Source organism: Tripterygium wilfordii, chromosome 3 (assembly GCF_013401445.1).
Source record: "Tripterygium wilfordii isolate XIE 37 chromosome 3, ASM1340144v1, whole genome shotgun sequence".
Lineage (NCBI taxonomy): Eukaryota > Viridiplantae > Streptophyta > Magnoliopsida > Celastrales > Celastraceae > Tripterygium > Tripterygium wilfordii.
Genome location: NC_052234.1, coordinates 7,482,845 through 7,503,286, shown reverse-complemented (window position 1 = coordinate 7,503,286; position 20,442 = coordinate 7,482,845). Strand labels below are relative to the sequence as shown.

Below are 20,442 nucleotides of genomic sequence, written 5' to 3'. Positions count from 1 at the left end.
AAACAATTTCATTCAAAAAACCTAAAGTGTTGGCCAAACACCACAAGCATGAAGAAATTGCAATCAAACATAGAAACACAAGATTTATACCCAAATCAACTCATATGTATGTAAATCAAGTCATAAACAAAGTCATCAAACCCAAGGCTTCATCCTAGCCTTGGCACAAGAGGTTTAGTTACACATAATGAGAGAAAAACACAAGAGAATAGATGAGAAAGGCATGAATAAACCCAATGAGTTGAGTAGATCCAAGTGGAGTTGAAGAATCTCTCCTCCTAGCTCCAAGAATCACCTTCCCCCTCTGTTTTCGCTCTCCAGAAATCTGTTTTAGGTCTCAAAATCCCCCGCAGCTCGGACAAATCGCGACTTAAAACACCCCAGAAAATTGCTTTTCACGCCTAGGCGCGTTGTTTTCACGCCTAGGCGCACCACGCCTAGGCACACGCCTAGGCGCACGCCTAGGCGCAATCCTAGGCGTGCACAACTTAAAATTCAAGTCCAACTCTCTGGACTAGGCGTGCAGGAGTGATCCTGGGCGTGCACAATTTGTGCGCCTAGGCGCGTTACCCCTAGGCATATTATTCAAATGACCATAACTTCTCCATATGACCTCCGATTTGCATGATTTTAGGTTCTACGGAAAGCTTGAAATGTCTAGTTTCCAATGCCTTTTGTTGCGCTCAATTCCAATAATGTGACAGAAAGTTATGACTATTTGAACACACGAAGGTCGGTGGACATTTTCTTCAATTCAGCCCTTTTTCCGTCGCTTTTCATCCAAACCGCAATCAACCTATCAAAATACAAATCAACACATAAATACACTCATTATTTATCAAAAGAAAGCTTAAGAGGGGGATATTTCTACCAAAAACAATAGGTATTATCATACCTATCAAACACCCCACACTTAAACCTTACTTGTCCTCAAGTAAAACTAAACAAAGTACATCTACCAACTAACATCCTAACTCACTAACGCAGGAATCGCGATTGCATTTAGCATATGCAACAAGCCGTTAAACCCCTAGGTGTCCCTAGTGGAGGAGTTTTGTCTCCTGAGGGCTTACAAGAACGACACCCACAAACGTTTCAAGATAACTCAAATCAAACATATGGGAGGGAAATCACTAGAATCGAAACAATATACATCAATGCCATGCAATCAAAAAGATGTGGAAACCCCACACTTCATCCAAACATATACTCAATGAAGATTATCCGTCTACTCAATCACTTCGTCTACATTAAGTGTGTGCAAAGAAGAAATGTATAATTATTTGGCTTCCAAGAGTTCATAGGCGCCAAACATAGTCACATTCCAAGAATTCCAAGAACAGTCAAGTAGTAATATCAAGGCACTTTTATTTATATACATGCTTCTCTTCTTCTTCTTCTTCTCTTTTTTTTTATTTTTTATTTTCATCGTACTAGGCCCGTGCAATGATCACTCCTTTAAGCTTTCTAGTCAACCCATGTAACGAGTTCTCAACCAATGACTCCCAACCAGTTGGTTTAGGGCATTATGTGATAAAGCACACCTCGGATCAATCACTCGAGTTGAAAAGGCTTCGAAGTTAAGCTAGCCTAGTATGTTCATCAAGATTGTCTTACCTTTTTACGCGAAACTCGAGTTGGTTAGACAAGAGCCCCGGTTACTCAGCAAGATCACAAGAGCGGAACATGCTTTTAATCATCATCAAATTTTTTTTTTTTTTTTTTTTAACATGCATGTAATTAACTAGTGCCAATAATATAACTAACACGGTGTTCTAGATCATCTTAGAGAAAGTCCACATCCAACATCTATTCACCCAAGTCATACCCCACAAGCACACATTCTCGTGCAGGTGAATTACAGTGATTGTGCAATAGAGTAGACGTCAAGCATATAGAAGGATATGATGGGTTCCACAAACCAAGATTAGCTACATTTCAATATAGCACTCAATTCAACAGAAAATTCCCATAAATATGCAAGATTCAAGCACTGAAAATTTTTTTTTTTTTTTTTTAAATTCAGCTACTACAAAAATCATGTGAAATTTTGCACAAGATAATCCATATGCAGTCCACCACCCCACACTTTAAAGAATGCATTGTCCTCAATGCAAAACATAACAATGTAATAATGCACTAAAAAGAGGACAAGTTGAAACAATAGAACCTGGGGTTGGAGTCATGCATCGAGTGGATTGGGGTGCTGGCCTGGCCACAATTCTTCAATGTTTTCATGAACCCTTTCTAGCATATGAACCCCTTTTTTTTTTTTTTTTTTTTTTTTTATACCCACACGCCTAGGCGTGTATAAGGTGCGCCTAGGCATGGTCTGGCTATAAACATAATGCCCAGAAATTTAAACTTTCTTCATTGGGTTGCCTCCCAAGTAGCGCTAAGTTTAATGTCTTCAGCCAGACGTAGTTGTACCTACAAAATCAACCAAGTATGCATCAACACTTAACAATTTAAGCAAACTCTCACCCCAAACGTTAAGAACATGCATGGTCGTCAATGCAAATAAATAAAGGGAGGGAGAAAGCTTAAACACAACACTTGTTTTAGAAAAGGAGAGAGACAACCTGATTTGGAGAAATCACCACAAGCCTCAACACCCTTCACAACAATTCTTGGGAAACAAATCAAGGAGGATGGTGCATAGGATACTTTCCATTCAGAATCCCCGAAACATTTGGCCCACAGAATTCAAGTTGGCGAGCCACAAATTTCCACCCTTTTTCTATCTTAGAATTCGTTATTGTGAAAGTACCATGGATAGACAATTTCAATGTCTCAAAAGGAGCACTTGTTTTACCTCTCAACATTGTTTTGGACCGTGCCTTTTTCAACTTCCTTGCTCTTGTCCGCACGCCTTTCAAAGTTGGAGATAGCTTGCTAGTAACAAGGGAAGTAGCCAAGAGCTCGTTGGATATTGGCGATGATGGAGTCCTTTTGCTTTCAATGCTATCACCAACCACATATTCCACAACCTCATCACTTGAAGCTGTTTTTGTCAATAAATTCACTCTCTCATTGGCCTACCATATCAACATGAAGGCATTTCTCTAATGACATCCGGACTCTTGATAGCCTTAAAGATTTTGAACTCAATGGTCTTGTCAAAGACTGTCATTGTGAGCATGCCCTTTTCCACATCTATAATGGTCTTTGTGGTAGCCATGAAACCACGGCCTAGAATGAGTGGTACATCTCTTGTCGGATTAGGTTCACCCTCCATATCAAGCACCAGAAAATCCACCGGAATAACAAAATCACCCACCTTTACTAAAACATCTTCAACTAACCCAAAAGGATGCACTAAAGAGCGATCAGCTAGTTGGAGAGTGACTGAAGTTGGTTTCAACTCACCTATCTTCAAAGTAGTGTAAACAGAATAAGGCATGATATTTACACTTGCACCAAGATCCATCAAGGCCTTTTCAATTTCTTTCTCTCCAATAATACAAGGAATGGTAAAGCTACCTGGATCTTTTAATTTGGGCGGGAGCTTCTTTTGTAAAATAGCACTCGTTTCTTCGGAGAGAAATACTTCTTCATGATCACCTATCTTCCTTTTGTTAGTGCACAACTCCTTCAAAAATTTTGCATATGCGGGAATAGACTTAATTGCCTCAATGAGTGGAATATTAATCTCCACTTTCTTCAAAACTTCAAAAATATCCCGATTATACTTGCTTTTCTTAGCTGGGGCAAGACGAGATGGAAAAGGCACTTTTGGAACATACTCTTCTACTTCCGGCCTTTCCTTCTCAACGTGAGGTATTTTGGAGGCACTTGGCTCCACCACTATAGGCTCATCATGATTCTCACCTTCAAGCTTTTTATACTCAATCTTGTTATCCACATTTTTCCCACTTCGCAAAACAGTAATAGCATTAGCATCCTCATACTGCTTAGGATTTACCTCAGGTTGACTCGGTAGCTTTCCTGGCTGTCTTTCACTCAAGGCATGAGCAAGTTGTCCTACTTGCATTTCAAGCTTTGCAATAGATTGAGTATTACTGGAAACAGTTTGTTGCAACTGAGTCATTGACTTGCTCATCTCTGCTTGGGAATGTTGCATTGTGACTTGTGATTGAGCAAGTTGGGAAATAAGGTCCTCCATAGTAAACTTCCTTGCATCTTGAGAAGGTGGTTCTTGTCGTGGAGCTTGCCAAGGTCTGGGCCCTTGATTGAAATTCTGGGGTGAAGCATAGGAGAAATTGGGTGATTCTTCCATCCTGGGTTATATGTGTGAGAAAAGGGATCATTCTGCTGCCTATGAAAAGGTTGAACTGCATTAACTTCCGCTTCAGGAAATGTCCCACTTCTAGAACATACATGAGTAGGATGATCGGTGCCTCCACAAATGCCACAAGGCTCCAATTTCTGCTCAGCAAAGTCACTACCGCATCCAATTTCCTAGCCACAGATGCCATCTCTGTATTTGAAGCACTAGCCTCATAAACCAGTGTCTAGGAGCATCAGATCACGACCAAAAATCAAGATTTTATCCCATCGTGAGGAATTTGCCACCACAGTCTCAATAATTTCATTGGCCTCAGTCGGTTCCTTAGCCATAATATTTCCTCCAGCAGCTGCATCTAACCTATGGCGGCATTCATCAGCCAGATGTTGGTAAAAGTATGATATAATCTGCCATGGCAAGAATTGATGATGTGGGCAACCAATCAATAAAGTTTTATATCGCTCCCAAGCCTTAAAAAGTGGTTCTCCCTTGTTCTGCCTGAAATGGAAAATCTGATCCCGAAGCCTCTGTGTCCTTGACTGAGTATAGAACTTCTGAATAAACTTAGCAGAAAGTTGATCCCAAGAAGTGATAGAATTTGGTGGCAAAGTCTTGAACCAGATCTTAGCACTTTCCTTAAGAGAAAAAGGAAAAAGCTTCAACCGTATGAATTCTTCAGATATGCCTTGAATTTTTTGAGTGCCACAAATTTCCAGAAAATTATCAATGTGATCACTAGCATCTTGATTTTCCGCTCCTGAGAATGATGGGAGCATGTTAATCACATGACATTTAAGCTCATAAGATAGATTTGGCGGAATGGTTGGTAATATGATGCAAGATTGTCTAGTAGAAAATTGTGGCATAGAGTAGTCCATGATGGTGACCGGAGCATTTGCATTGTTGGCATTATTGCCAACTTCCTCACGATTTTCAGCCATGCTCTCCTGTTCAGAATGTTCTCCCAAAATGTTGTCACTAGATGAACTAGAGCTGGATATAGGAGGAGAGATAGAACGAGTGGAAGATTTCTCCTCAAGAAAATCCTTGTCTCTCTTGTTCCTTCGTGCACGTTCCAAGTCTAGATCGACAGGAAGAATTTCTGTATCTTGAGAACGTCTTCCTTGCATGAACTACAAACAAGAAAGACAAGTATAAGGATCACTAATTATCCAGTAAGAAAGAGCTAAACTCAGTATGTAAGTATCTATGTATATAAACAAGAATGGATCAAATATAAGCAACCGTCCCCGGCAACGGCGCCATAAACTTGTTGGGTCTAAATTAACCTTACTAGCAAGTGTACTAGTCGGCGACTACAGCACAATGATAAGCAAGGGTCGAATCCACAGGGACGGTGTTATGTTTAATCCAAATGTATATTTGCATGTATATATGGACAATGCAATCAAAAGTAAAATTCAACTCAAGATTGTTTGGTTTGGTAATTCAACTAAAACAAGCAAAGAGCAAAGTGTTTTTGGTATTTTCTTAGAATTAGGATGCAACTAATGCAAATGAGATGATTTAACAAATATGAGATGAACACCAAGGCTTCGGAATCCCCCTTGGGAAATGACTTGGAATGACATAAATTTACACACATATTTGCTAATTCGGGCATAACGAATCCGTACCTAAGTCGGTTTTAGCGCACCTAAGCCAAATCTCCCTAAAATCGATTACTAGCCATCTTATTGGTCTAGGTCGGATATTCCTAAATACATTCTAGTCATCTTATTGGTCTAAACATGCATAGGAATTCATGAAGTTCTATGGAGATTAGGATTCATACAAATTGTCACCTAATTAAAGGGAGACACGTTCATAATCAAGTGTTTCAAGAAGCATAATCTACTTGACATATTATTGTCTAAGCAAATTCTCCAAACAATTTCATCCAAAAAACCTAAAGTGTTGGCCAAACACCACAAGCATGAAGAAATTGCAATCAAACATAGAAACACAAGATTTATACCCAAATCAACTCATATGTATGTAAATCAAGTCATAAACAAAGTCATCAAACCCAAGGCTTCATCCTAGCCTTGGCACAAGAGGTTTAGTTACACATAATGAGAGAAAAACACAAGAGAATAGATGAGAAAGGCATGAATAAACCCAATGAGTTGAGTAGATCCAAGTGGAGTTGAAGAATCTCTCCTCCTAGCTCCAAGAATCACCTTCCCCCTCTGTTTTCGCTCTCCAGAAATCTGTTCTAGGTCTCAAAATCCCCCGCAGCTCGGACAAATCGCGACTTAAAACACCCCAGAAATTTGCTTTTCACGCCTAGGCGCGTTGTTTTCACGCCTAGGCGCACGCCTAGGCGTGCACAACTTAAAATTCAAGTCCAACTCTCTGGACTAGGCGTGCAGGAGTGATCCTGGGCGTGCACAATTTGTGCGCCTAGGCGCGCGCCTAGGCGCGTTACCCCTAGGCATATTATTCAAATGACCATAACTTCTCCATATGACCTCCGATTTGCATGATTTTAGGTTCTACGGAAAGCTTGAGATGTCTAGTTTCCAATGCCGTTTGTTGCGCTCAATTCCAATAATGTGACAGAAAGTTATGACTATTTGAACACACGAAGGTCGGTGGACATTTTCTTCAATTCAGCCCTTTTTCCGTCGTTTTTCATCCAAACCGCAATCAACCTATCAAAATACAAATCAACACATAAATACACTCATTATTTATCAAAAGAAAGCTTAAGAGGGGGATATTTCTACCAAAAACAATAGGTATTATCATACCTATCAATGAGCTTTACCAACTATTGAAATTGTCGTTAAAAGTACAACCATTTACCGACATTTGCTTCAGGCAACATTTGCCATTGAATGTGTAGCGGGACTAATTGCATAGTTGATATAAGAGACCTTTAATGACCATTTTAATTACCGCTAAAAAATCATTAAATTTGAGTCTGGTTTGCATGCTATGAAAGGAATCAATTCTATCTAAAATAAAAGGTAATTTTTTAATAAACAATAATAATTCATGGCATCAAGTAATTAACCATACAAAATAACTCTAACATTGAGTAGCCAAATATTATAAAGAAAATTCAAATAGAATCATTTTTGTAGGTGCTTAGTCTCATAATAAGTATCTTCTCCGAAGCATCCCAAATAGAACACAAAACATTGTTGCAAAGTCTTCACAATTGAAAGTTATCATTTTTAATCTGACTTGAAAATAACACAAAAATATATGATTACAAAACCATAACCATGCCCACAAATCGAAACCCTGCAAAATATGTAATAGCACAAAATGCAAACCTTAAATAAAACCATAACCATGCCCACAAATCTAGTACCCCGCAAAATATGTAATAGCACAAAAATGCATACTTTGAATAAAACCATAAGCATGCCCAAAGTACCAAAATCCAGACCCTGCAAACATGATGCCAATGCACCACACCTCCAAAATTTATAGCACAAACATGGATGCACAAGCCTCACATCATAGCTTCTCCACTAAAATACGTATAAAAGAGATTCTAGTTGAAAAATTATTTCCACACACCATGGCTGCCCAAATTCCAAACTGCAAAAATACAATAAAACTCATGCCAACTCTTCAGTACAACCAGATGATCAATGTGAACAATGAAATTCATGATAAATGTCAACAATTATTTTAGGCAACCAACACTAATTCAAGAAAACCAATTAACACTATGAAATTATAGTTGATTCCATGTTTTTGGTTCCAAAAATACCACCAGCACATGAGAACTCCAACAATCGTAGAACATCCATGTATTAAGTAAGAAAAATACAGTCTCTCCAAGCACTACTAAAATCAATAGCAACGTGGTATACTTCTCAATCCTAATAAAGTTAATAATATCTTAAATCCTTCTAATAAAGGACAATATTTAAGAAAATACCACCCAACTATATTCTTACCTCATTCTTTATCAAGAGGACTAGATGCATCAGGAACCTAACATAAAAGCAATAGATATAATTTTGTTACATATATAGATGCATGTTACTTAAAAACTAATATACCAAGCTCCATAAAAGAACAATTTACCTCTCTATTGGATGCTCCATTAGATCCAGAAGGAACCTAACATAAAAGCAATAGTTATAATTTTGTCACATATACAGATGCATGTTACTTAAAAACTAATATACCAAGCTCCATAAAAGAACAATTTACCTCTTTATTGGATGCATTGAGTGAGTATGAGAAGATATTGGCTGAGCATTTTCCATTTGGTTTGAGCATTGTCTGTTTTCTTTTTTTGAAAATATTAAAAAATATGATAATGGTGTTTGATTTATCATTTTTAATTTATTTTTTAGAAAATGAATCCTCCGTTTTTTGAAAATATAGAAAATGCATTTTAGACATTTTTTGAAATGTGAAAACACGGAGCTCATGATATAGTTTGGCCGCACGTTTAAAAGCCCGCATTCTACTTTGTGTTTTCCCGCAATGGGCTAGCATGTTTGGTGAAGCTAGTTCATGTGTGTTTTGGCCTGCAGCCCGTTGAACCACGTTTCAACCCACAGGAATGGTATAAAATTACGCGATTGCCCTTACATAAATGTAAACTGCCTAAAATACCCTCCTACATCAAAAGCCTAAATAGTACGTACATTGCTCCTCCCACTTCACGCTCTCCATGGGAAGCACAGGCACAACGCTAGCAACCACTTCACCCCGGTTCCTGCTTCGACTAATACACATGGCTGGATAAGCACATCTCAACTCCTCAAATCAAGTATTAATCGATTACTTGCTTCTATTTATTTTCCCTGTTGGTTGTTCGCGAGGTTAGGGCTTGATGTTCATGATTATATACTGGTGACAGAGAGTTGATTTTGTTGTTTGATGTTGTGTGCGTTGTAGTCGTTAATAACGGTCTTCACATATTTAGGTTGATTTTTGGATTATGACTGTTGTTTTATGAGAATACTTTAGATTGTGGAGATAGTACGAATTAGTCTCTGAAGTTGTTCTGGTTTTCATTGATTCAATTCTACATTCGAGGTTTTGAAGATATCATGCAAATCATTGTTCAAAATTTTCTTATTTTTAGCTTGAAGGGCATCATTGTCTGCTTTGCTTGAATGAAATTGTTGGAGACAGAGCGCATACTTTTTCTCCAAATGTTTAGTCTTCAACCTAGCCCTCCCGTTTTCGAACCAAGTACCAATCTGTCATGGCGCGGACCTAATTTTTAGTTGTTGTTGTCATTGTTATGTATGTGTATACGTGTGTTTCTTGGTCAAGGAATGTGGGACTCTTGCTGCTAATTAAGCACATAAATTGTATATCTGTTTGCATTGTGTTTGTGTGATGTGCATGATTCCTTTGTTTATCTTCAACAATATTTGGTAGCAGATCTTATTTGGCTCATGTTTTAATTGTAATATTTGTGTCAAGGTCTGTTGATGCATAATTGTTTATAGACCCTAATTCCTTTACGGCTACCTATATTATTTCTCTAAATGCTAGTTATTAGTGTCATTTGTCTGGCAATAGAATTTGTGTTTTTTGGTTAAATTATCGTAAAGTTGTGTGCCTTAGCATATAACTTTGTGTCTAAGTTTTAAAAATCGGCCTTGCCACATAGTATGAGTAATACCACACCTCCTCCACCACCAATCCAAGCTGGAGACAAGGCCAATTGGGACTTTGCCTAAACCAAAATTTTTGTTGATTTGTGTGTTGAACAAGTAAAGGAATGACGTAGGCCTGGTTCACACTTCACCAAAGAAGGTTGGCAGAAGATAGTTGCTGGATTTGCTGAGAAAACTGGGAAGCGATATGATCAACCATAGTTGAAGAACAAATGGAACAATCTGAAGAAGGAGTACAAATTGTGGAAGAAATTACGACTTCATGACACTGGGATTGGATGGGACAGTGTCCGTAACACTATTCTTGCAGACAATGGCTGGTGGGAGAGAAGAATTAAGGTAAGTGTGAACAATGACGATGTTCAGTTTGTTTCTATATGTTTTTGACTATTTTGTTTGTGTTAAAACATTATCTGTGTTCACTGTGAATGTTGTATTTTCAGCATTACCATCATTCATGTTACCTATGTTATATATAGATACCTTCAAATATGCATCTGTGCTTTGGTGGACCATATATCTTTAGTATTTTGATTAAACATTATTCTAGTTCCTTCATGATTAGCTCCTCTCTCATTCTTTGGAATACACTTCATCTCGTCTCTGGGTACAAAAACATATAAAATTATTCAGATTCTGGCATCTTAACTAGTTTTATTTTGGTATTAGGCCATGGGTTATGAAGTTCAATGCTTCATAACTAATTTTTACTTACTCTTTAGCTTATTGAACCTGACCATTCTTCCTCTGTGGTTCTACTTGATTGCTTTGATTATTGTTAGGTATGTCGTATCCCTTTTAATTATTATCACTGTGTCCTTTGTAGTTTCACAATGTCCGACCATTTTAATATATCATTACTTCTACTTCATTTCAGGAAGACAAAGAAATAGTCAGGATGTTCGTTTACATTGTTGGAAATGGTGTCGACAATCGGACAATACAGGATAGATTCCAACATTTTGGAGAAACAGTCCATGGCCAGTTTGATTTGGATGTTAAACGATCTTATCAAACCAAGGGATTCAACATATTTGATAGTCCCGAAGTACATAGAAGATAACGACATATATTTTTCATATTTTAGCGATTACATTGGGACAATTGATGGTACCCACATTCATGCGACAATCCCTAATGATGATCGAACACAATTCATTGGGCGAAAAGACGTGACCACGCAGAATGTGATGGCGGCATGATTCGCGAATCTTTAGTACGGTTCTCGCAAATGGAAACTCTAAGTTTCCCCACCCTCCCCTGGTAAGAAAATGAACCTATTTATTATAAACTACTATTTTATTAACATTTGTTTAGTCACTTACATTAAGTGTACAACTATGTTACAGAAAAATATTACTTGGTTGATTCAGGATATTCGAATCAAAGTGGATTTCTAGCACCGTATAGGGGACATAGATATCATCTTGAGGTATTCCGAAATGATCCCGATGTATCGACACCACGGGAAGCCTTCAATCTTGCTCACTCGTCTCTCTGATCGGTTATTGAGCGGACATTTGGTGTGTTAAAAAATAAGTGACAGATATTATCAACAATGCCCTCTTACTCATTTCCCACTCAAGTGAAGATTGTGGCGGCATGCGCCGTTCTACATAATTTTGTACGACTGCATATAGTGATGATGACATCACTCTTCATGTTTCAGGCATGGAAGCCAATACAAGTGGAGTTGGAGCAAGCACTTCAGATGACCAACCATTCATCGGTGAGGACCTAGAGATGACAGTTAGACGCGATATGATTACGACAGAAGTGTTTGCGTAGTACTAGATTACTTGTTTTTCGTGAATTGTCACACGTTATCAAATTATGTTAAATCACTTTCTTTTATATTAATGTACAATATAAACATATCGTTAATTTATATTATATTATTAGTTCATTTAATATAACCTGTTATTTATTATATACGCCAAACATTAAACTGCTTTTTGACAATACCTCATCACAATTTTGAAAATGATACACCAAACAACTTCTCCGTTTAAACTCACCCTTACAACACGACAGTTTTATACAGCACAACACCTCACAGCAGTCCCAACTCTCCCAAACAGCAATGCCTCCGCCTCCGTCAAAAAGTTGCGAAACTTGGAGACATTTTTTTTTTAAAAAGAGAAGAACAACAAAAGCTCTATTATCTCTCATTTTTGCCCTAGCGAGGCATATTCCTTCTCTCTCTTTCGTGTTCTCCCTCTCGCGGAAAGGCGCGGCGTCTAGGAACCGGTCTCTTCTGTTCAAAAATCAGTGTCTTTTCCGGCACTATCTCCACTTTCATCTCTGCCGGACGGCGAAGCTATTCAAGTTTTTCGTCGTTTTAGAGAGGATATGGGTTCAAATGTTTCAATGTCCCCTTCTCGAGCTAACTTGGTGCTAAAATGCGCAGCTTGGATTTCTTGTTTGGGAAGAACTTTGAGAGAGCGATGAAGATAGTGGATCAAAAGAGGTGTCAAGAAGATTCTCGGTGAGCCTAGCGGTCATTCTGTTTTTCAGGTTGACTGAAAATCTTTGCTTGTTTATTTGTCTAGAAAGATCAACCAAACAAATTGGCATCTAATGCTTCAACTTTAGCTTAATTGTGGAAACATCTGGGGTAATAATTTGGAAGGATTTGCTCCTTTGATATTTGTTACAATTTGTTGGAAGGTCGAGTGGATTCGTCTTTGGATATGGGGCGTTCGAGCCTTCTAGGGCCCTGTTTTTTTTTTTTTTGAATTGGTACAATGAATTGAATTGGGTTGAAATTGCTATTGATTTGGTTTTGTTTTTGCAGGTTTCAAAGGAAAGGGGTTTCCTGATTGAGGGAATTTTTCATGCCCCTTAATACATTGCTTAATTAACATAACATAGAAAATGGAAAACAGTTTCTCCATATTTCAAACCAAACATGTTTTTTGTTCCTTAGAAAATAGAAACAGAAAAAAAAAGAAAAAAAGAAGACAAAAATGGTAATGGAAAATAGAAAACAGGAAAGAAGCCAAACAGCCCCTAAGCTTTGCTTGTCATGCTTGGAGGTTTTTTTGTTCAGTTAACCAACAAGCTTTATATCAGCTTCGCATCATTCACTTTGCCTGATTTGTTTTCACTCTTATCATTTTGAACATTATTTATGGTATCCATAATGAAAACTTAGTCGAGACATTGAAAGGTAGGAAAAAAAAGCGTGAGTTATTTGAATTTGGTCCGAGGAGGTCTTGAATCTTTCCTGTAGATTGTCAACCGGGAGGAGGGGGAGAATAATTTTAGACTTCAGCCTTTTTCGTGGTTTAATTAGGTTGTGTATGTTTTTCTTCAGGAAGACCAGTTGGAAGGCTGCATGGTTGGGGAAACTATTCGACTGTTACACCATCCAATCATGAGATCAACAAAGGAATTGGAAAAATGACATTGGCAGAGAACTTAGCTTGTCTTCTTGAAGAATCGTCTAGTCTCGATGAAAGAAGACCCAAGAGTAGAATGGCGCTAAAGAGGTCTTTCGAACTCCGCATCAAAAAAAGGGTGAAAGAACAATCTAGGAATGGAATATATCAAGGCCTAATGGAAAGAGTAATAGCCACTCCAGAAACTCTCAAGGATGCTTACAGCTGTATTAGGCTCAACTCGAATGTTGAAAAATCAGTAAATTATCACAATATCTGTTTTGACTCCTTGGCAGAGGAGCTCTCTAATGGGAGTTTTAATGTTGGTGCAAATACCTCCACCATCTCAACAAAAGGTGCTAGGAAAGAAGTCCTTGTCCTTCCAAATATAAAGTTGAAGGTTGTTCAAGAAGCCATCAGAATCGTTTTGGAAGTTATATACAGGCCCTACTTTTCTAAGATATCACATGGTTGTAGGAGTGGGAGGGGGGAAGCGACAGCGTTGAAGTACATTAAAAAAGAGATCTCCAGTTCTGATTGGTGGTTTACAATGCATGTATACAAAAAGATGAATGTCTGTATCCTTGCTAAACTGATCTCTCTAATGGAAGAGAAGTTAGAGGACCCAATCTTATATGCTATCATTCAAAGCATGGTTTGATGCCCAGGTACTTAATGTGGAGTTCGGGGGTTTCCCCAAAGGCCATGGTCTTCCACAAGAGGGAATACTGACCCCTATACTATTAAATATATATCTTGACTCCTTTGACCGTGAATTTTACAGATTATCAATGAAATATGAAGCTCTTGAACCACAATTCAACATTCCTGGTGAGTCACATTCCAAGTTGAGGAATTGGTTAGGAGACAGCTGAAAGGTAGTAATCTAGCATTCATGGACAAGGAGGATACTAGTCCAAAGTTTCATTGTTGTCGCTTCATGGACGAGATAATGTTTGTAGTTTCTGGTTCCAAAGATGTTACTCTTAGTTTCAGATCAGAGATTACAACAATATTTGCAGAATTTCTTGCAATTGGATGTTGATAATGAAGAAGAGATATTACCAAGTGCAGGTCCTCAGGGATTCGCTTTCTTGGAATTATTATCAAAAGAAGTTTGAGGGAAAGTCCTGCTTTAAGGGCTGTTCACAAATTGAAGGAAAAAGTCCAGTTATTTGCTTCACAAAAACAAGAAGCTTGGGATTCCGGGACAGTTAGAGTAGGGAAGAAATGGTTGGCTCATGGTTTGAAGAAGGTCAAAGAGTCGGAGATTAGACATTTAGCAGATAGCAACTCTACCTTGAGCCAAATTTCCTGCTTCCGCAAAGTTGGGATGGAAACTGATCATTGGTACAAGATGCTATTGAAAATATGGATGCAAGATGTTCATGTGAAATCTGAAGAGAATGAGGAATTTATCTTGTCTAAGTATGTTGCAGAGCCAGCCATACCCCAAGAATTAAGAGACTCCTTTTATGAATTTCAAAAACGTGCTGAAGAATATGTTTCTTCTGAGGCTGCTAATACTCTTGCACTTTTGCCAAATACAACATCTTCCTCTGTGCCAGTGGCCATATGTGAGATTATTGCTCCTGTGAACAACATTAAGAAGCGTCTATCACGATATGGGTTTGACCACATCTGCAGGATATCTCGAACTGCTCCTCAGCTAATTTTACAAGATGATGACCAAATTATCCACTGGTTTTAGGCATCGTTCGCCGTTGGGTTAAATGGTACTGTGAGTATGACAACTTCAGTGAGGTAAAGCTCCTAATTTCAGATCAAGTTAGGAAATCATGCATTCGAAACATTAGCAGCAAAATATCGAATCCATGAAGCTGAAATAGAGAAAAAATTTGATGTAGAATTGAGCAGAATCCCCTCTACCCAAGAGATAGAGCAAGAGATGGAAAACGAGAGATCTGATTTTGATAACGATGAAGCGTTGATGTATGGTATATCCTACAGTGGGTTGTGTTTACTATCGCTAGCAAGAATTGTAAGCCAATCCCGACCTTGTAATTGTTTTGTTATAGGTTGCAGTGATCCTGCCTCCAAATGTTTACACTCTTAATGTGATGGAAAGACAGAAGTTCCCAGGCTGGAAGACAGGGTTCTCAAGTTGTATTCATCCCAGCTTGAATAGGAGGAGGATTGGGTTGTGTAAGCAACATGTAAAAGATTTGTATCTTGGCCATATATCGCTTCAGTCTATCGATTTTGGTGCATGGAAATGAGGGATTTCAATAAATTTTTAGTATCAGCTATACAGCGAGATTCCTAAGCTTCTGACAACCTATTGCTGTCATAGAGACCATGGAAGCTGTCACTGATGTGTAGAGATGCAAGGTTACCTTTTGCCCAGGCAAATTTTCAGGTCTCAGTATTAATACAGGAATATTTGATCCATATTGTCAGCATATTGAAAGATATCAGTACTCATTTTCTGCCCATGGAACAGTTGGCAACTATTGTATATTTGATGAAAACTGTGATAATGATTTTTTCCCAAGTACATGTTCAGATTTTAAATTGCATATCGTTGAAATTTTCATTGTGTACATACTCCAATATTGTTCTTTTTAAGTCTTCCTTTATCTCTCTCTTGTTTCCAATAATTGAATCTGTAATTTCTAGGTTTCACACCTACAATTCTACCACTAGGCCGCATGTCTGCCTGTGATAATGTGCTGAAGAAAATAGAAAAATATGTAAGGCTATTTGTTATGTCATACATATCTTACCATTTCTAGATAGCTGTAGAACTACAAAAAAAATGTATTGTTAAAACCTAAAAGCCAAGAATCACATGGCTGATGAGACAAAAAAAGGCCTAGTTTATGTTGGTAAATTGAAGTGCTATTTCATTAGCATCTGTAAAGTGTACACAGTGAAAGAAGAGAGAGGCTTCCAGATTGTTTGTTTCTATTTTCCAATGCAGAACAAATCCTGCTGCTAGTCTCTGGTGTTATGGGAAATACTCAGCTTGAACCCTTGCTGCTGGTGAACGCCGGTTCGTCTGCTGTATAATACCATATTGCTCGTCTTGCTGACCTGTACTGTCAGGTGTTCCTACCATCTCTTGTTGTCCTGCCCCAACATATTGTTGCACAACTAACACTGAAACTGTTGCAGCGAAGTCTGAGGATGCTAGCAGATCACCAATTGCGCCGAGCTCTGGGCACTCACTCCAGTCTGTAAGTCCAGCTGTGAGTGGTGATATCATGCCTTGCCCTCTCCCTACTATGAATAAGTCGTGTACATTGTCCATTGATCTTATTGCTGCCACTGTTTCCTCACCATTGTTTACCACTTTCTCAATGTAATAAATTGAGTCATCACTTGCGTTTTTCATTCTAAACTTGTTTATGGAAACCTCATCGAGCTGCTTCTCTCTCTCATTTTCTGTTTCTACTGTTAGTATTATGGGATCTGTAGGGTCACCACTTGGTTGTTGTGCAGGCTCAGCTGCATCTTCTCCTGGAAGGAATCGCATCACAGTCAAGCTAATCCCTGGATGCTCAGACATTCTCCTTGCATATGATAATGCCTCTCGGTCATCAGGTCCACCAAAGAACAACACTGCTACATGGTGAGAAACCTGATTCGCAGCCAAGCGAGTAGAACCCGCTTAGACCTCTATCCACAAGGATCCCAACTGAGCAAGGTGCATTGGCTAATACATTCTGGTTCACCAATCGAAATGCTGGATTTGTGGCTTCCATACCTCCATCAACTGTTTGTTGTTTGTGGAAAGGGATGATGATAAAGGCAACTCTTTTGTCCTCTGCTAAGTTGCAGATGTCTTCGTGCATGGTGGAGTATGGAGAAATCGCTGTGAGTGGGCTGAACAGAAACACATCCTGAGTGCTGCTCGTAATTCTCAAAGGCATTGATTATATGGTCAGACTGAGCCTGTGTCCGATTGAGGGCTGACGTCCAGATTTTCGGAGTGTTGTGCACTATGAGCATGGCAGATGCCCTGCCAGTAAGTTCAACTAAGTGAAGAATATACACACATATGGGGGATTTTCTGGTTGCGTGGGAGGCTTCAAGCAGGTTGATGATTGTTGGCACATTTCGAGGGGTGTGGATGCACACCAACACTGTTAACTCTGCATCTGGCTTAGACCTCTGAATCGTTCGTCGTTTGTACGGTATGAATCTCCTTGCTGGCCTGTAAATTGCAGTTACACTTGGCATGATAATGCCTGTCATAGTCACAGCTACAATCACCATGATCGCAAATGATTCATCGTCTAGGACCTGCAAGCCATTAGATTAATTAGAATCTTGTGCAGTGTAATGGGAATGAGAGACTAATGGTAGCATCACTATTCGAATACCTTCTGATCCTTGCCAACATTGAGGACAATCAGCTCGACTAGGCCCTTGGTGTTCATGAGTAAACCAAGAGTAACTCCTTCACGTACCGGCATCTGGTAAAGGACAGCGACAATGAGAGTGCCAATAACCTTTCCAGCACAAGCAAGAGAGATGACAAGAAATAGAGTTCCCCATGTGGAGGTTCCCTTGATAGTTGCAACATCAGTTTTAAGACCACTCATGGCAAAGAAAAGAGGGAGCAGAAGTCCTGAAACAAAGTCCTCTAGTTTCTCTATGAGAGTAACTCCAAGAGGTCCATTTGGAATTACCAGGCCAAACACGAAAGCTCCAAAAACAGAATGCGTCCCAATAGCATCTGTAACAAAGCCTGAGATCAAAACCCCTGTGAGAATGAGACATATATGGAAGTCACTGAAGGTTTCCCCCTCTGGTGTTCTCCGAATCATCCATGACACAGCCGGTCTAACAACAAAAAAACAGACAGCAACAAAACCTGCACTAGAAAGTACTACCCAGAGGGAAGCCAAGGTGGTGGTTTCATTCTCAGCCAAAGCGATGGCTATGGCCAAGAGAATCCAAGCACAAATGTCGTTGACAAGAGCTGACGACAAGGCAATTTTGCCTAGCTCTGTGTTGACAAGTTTGAGCTCTGCAAGTATCCGTGCGAGCACAGGGAATGCAGTTACAGACAGAGCTACACCAAGGAAGAGAATGAAGGTGCCGTGGTTCATGCCTTGAGATTTCTTGTGCATAAGGAAAGAGAAGACGGCACCAATGATAAAAGGCAAGATCATGCCTGAAAATGCTATCGCCATCGCCTTTTTACCTGTCCGTCTGATTACTGAAATGTCCATTTCCACTCCTACCAGAAAGAGGAAATAAAGGAGACCCACATTGGCCATTGTTTCAAGCACCATTACACTTCTCAGAGGGAACACAGTGTGTGCGAATGTAGTACTACGCCCAAGCACTGATGGACCTAATAGCACACCGCCCTATAAACATTGCAAAGGTCAGATTTCATCATCTTAGTACACAGTAATGTCATAAAATTATTTAATCCACGTTAATATATGTGTAGTCTTAGATTGACAGGAAATGCAAATAACTTACAAGGATCTCGGAGATGACGCGAGGTTGTCGCAAGGGTTTGAGGACGAAAACAAGAATGCGAGTTGTCACAACAACCAGAGTCAATTGCAAAATGAAGAGAGGGAGAGAGTAATCTAAAGGATTATCACCCTGCCATACTCCATTTGTTGTTATCATGGTAGGTGCATAACACACTATTGTGTTTTCTGTGTCATTTGCAGCACTATATGATTCGTTCTCCATTTTTATTTTAGGCTGAACCCACCAATAGTTTTTGATTTGTACAGCTACTGATCTTATGCCATTGCTACCATCTACACTTCCTCCTCATGCTCATTATTTGCCTACCAGGAACAGTTTTTTTCTTCTGAAACTGAAATAAATATCGAGCAAGACAAGACGGATCGGAAAAATAAGACAATTTTGTGTTTTTGATTGATTTTGTTGGAAATGAAGAGACAATGGTAGAAGAGGAAAGATAGGAGAGTTTTGGTGGTTCCCCGTCCAGTTGGGTGCATTACTCCTTTGTGGTTTAAAGCAAATTGATATGAATTCTATTTTAAGAAGTTTTTGCCACGCTGGTAGAACTTTTTTGTAATGTTGTGTGTATTTAGTAGAATGGTTGATTTTCAACGCTAGTTATTATGTTGTGAAAAAAAAATTGAATTTAAAGTTGTGAAATAAATTGTGAGGTATTTGGTTTGTGGAAAATATATATTTTTTATTTTTTTAATTTAATTTCAATATAAATATAAGTTATTATAATTGTAAATTAATATTTATATTTATAAATGAATAAATATGATTAATTTATAATTATAATTTTATACCTTATTAGTTTATAATTAAGTTTAAGCACAAATTTTTTATAAAAAAAGTTTATAATATTTATATACAAATAATATGTATTAATATATAAAATACTTAATGTAGAAAACTTTAAATTACAAAATAATATTTGTTTGATAAAAATAATATTTATATACATATAAAATTTGTTTATAAAAGTTACAAAATATAAATGTTTATAAATGTTTAAAAATGTTTATAAAATATTTATATACATAAAAAAGTTTATATGTTTATAAATATTTATAAAAATTACAAAATATAAAATTTATGATATTTTTGATGTGGGACCCATATTAAAAAAATTTAAAAGAAGACTGCAGCTTTTTTGACATGGGTCTCACGTCAAAAAACGACTTTTTATAACTTATTGTTTTGGGGTATTGTCGCTCCGTTTTGTATGTGTTAATGCCCCAACAAATGTCTCGTTTGGCGGGGCGGACTGGGAAAGAGGGCCAACTAGCGGGCCCACCATAGAAAACGGCCCACCAAATAATGTTGTTATATTGCAAACATTATAACATATTCTTTTGAGGTTTATTTGAATGCTAAAGATTGAGCAATATTATTAGTACAGAAAACTAATATTGGCTTTTCATCATAAATAAAAAATAAATAAAGGAGGCAAGAAGAGGGGCGGCAGAGACAAGGAGAAGAGACAGTTCTCTACCTGGAGAAAATCGATCTTAGGCTTAATCTCATCTTAGTTTAAGCAAAAATGTAGGTAGACGGATTCCTATGTTTTAAAAAGATTTTAGTCACAACAGGTTTGAACAAAAATTTCAAAAGATTTTGTCGAATGATTTGAAGGTTTCAATATTTTTAATGAAGGTTTTGTCAAATGAGATATGGACAGAATTTTTGCTATGTATTTTTTGATACCTCAAGGGTAAATTGAGGGCACCAA

General features: G+C 38.2%; 1 long non-coding RNA gene and 2 pseudogenes across 1 annotated transcript; 2 read left to right on the top strand and 1 right to left on the bottom strand.

Moving 5' to 3' along the window:
* The first annotated feature begins 12,257 nt into the window (after positions 1–12,257).
* On the top strand, positions 12,258–15,808 carry LOC119985911 (annotated as a pseudogene).
* A 140-nt stretch (positions 15,809–15,948) lies between these two features.
* LOC119985917 lies at positions 15,949–18,589 on the bottom strand (annotated as a pseudogene).
* Positions 18,474–19,362, top strand: LOC119985925. Its single transcript, XR_005465175.1, has 3 exons — positions 18,474–18,606; positions 18,682–18,864; positions 19,038–19,362. It is a non-coding gene; the product is annotated as an uncharacterized LOC119985925 (long non-coding RNA).
* The last annotated feature ends 1,080 nt before the right edge of the window (positions 19,363–20,442 follow it).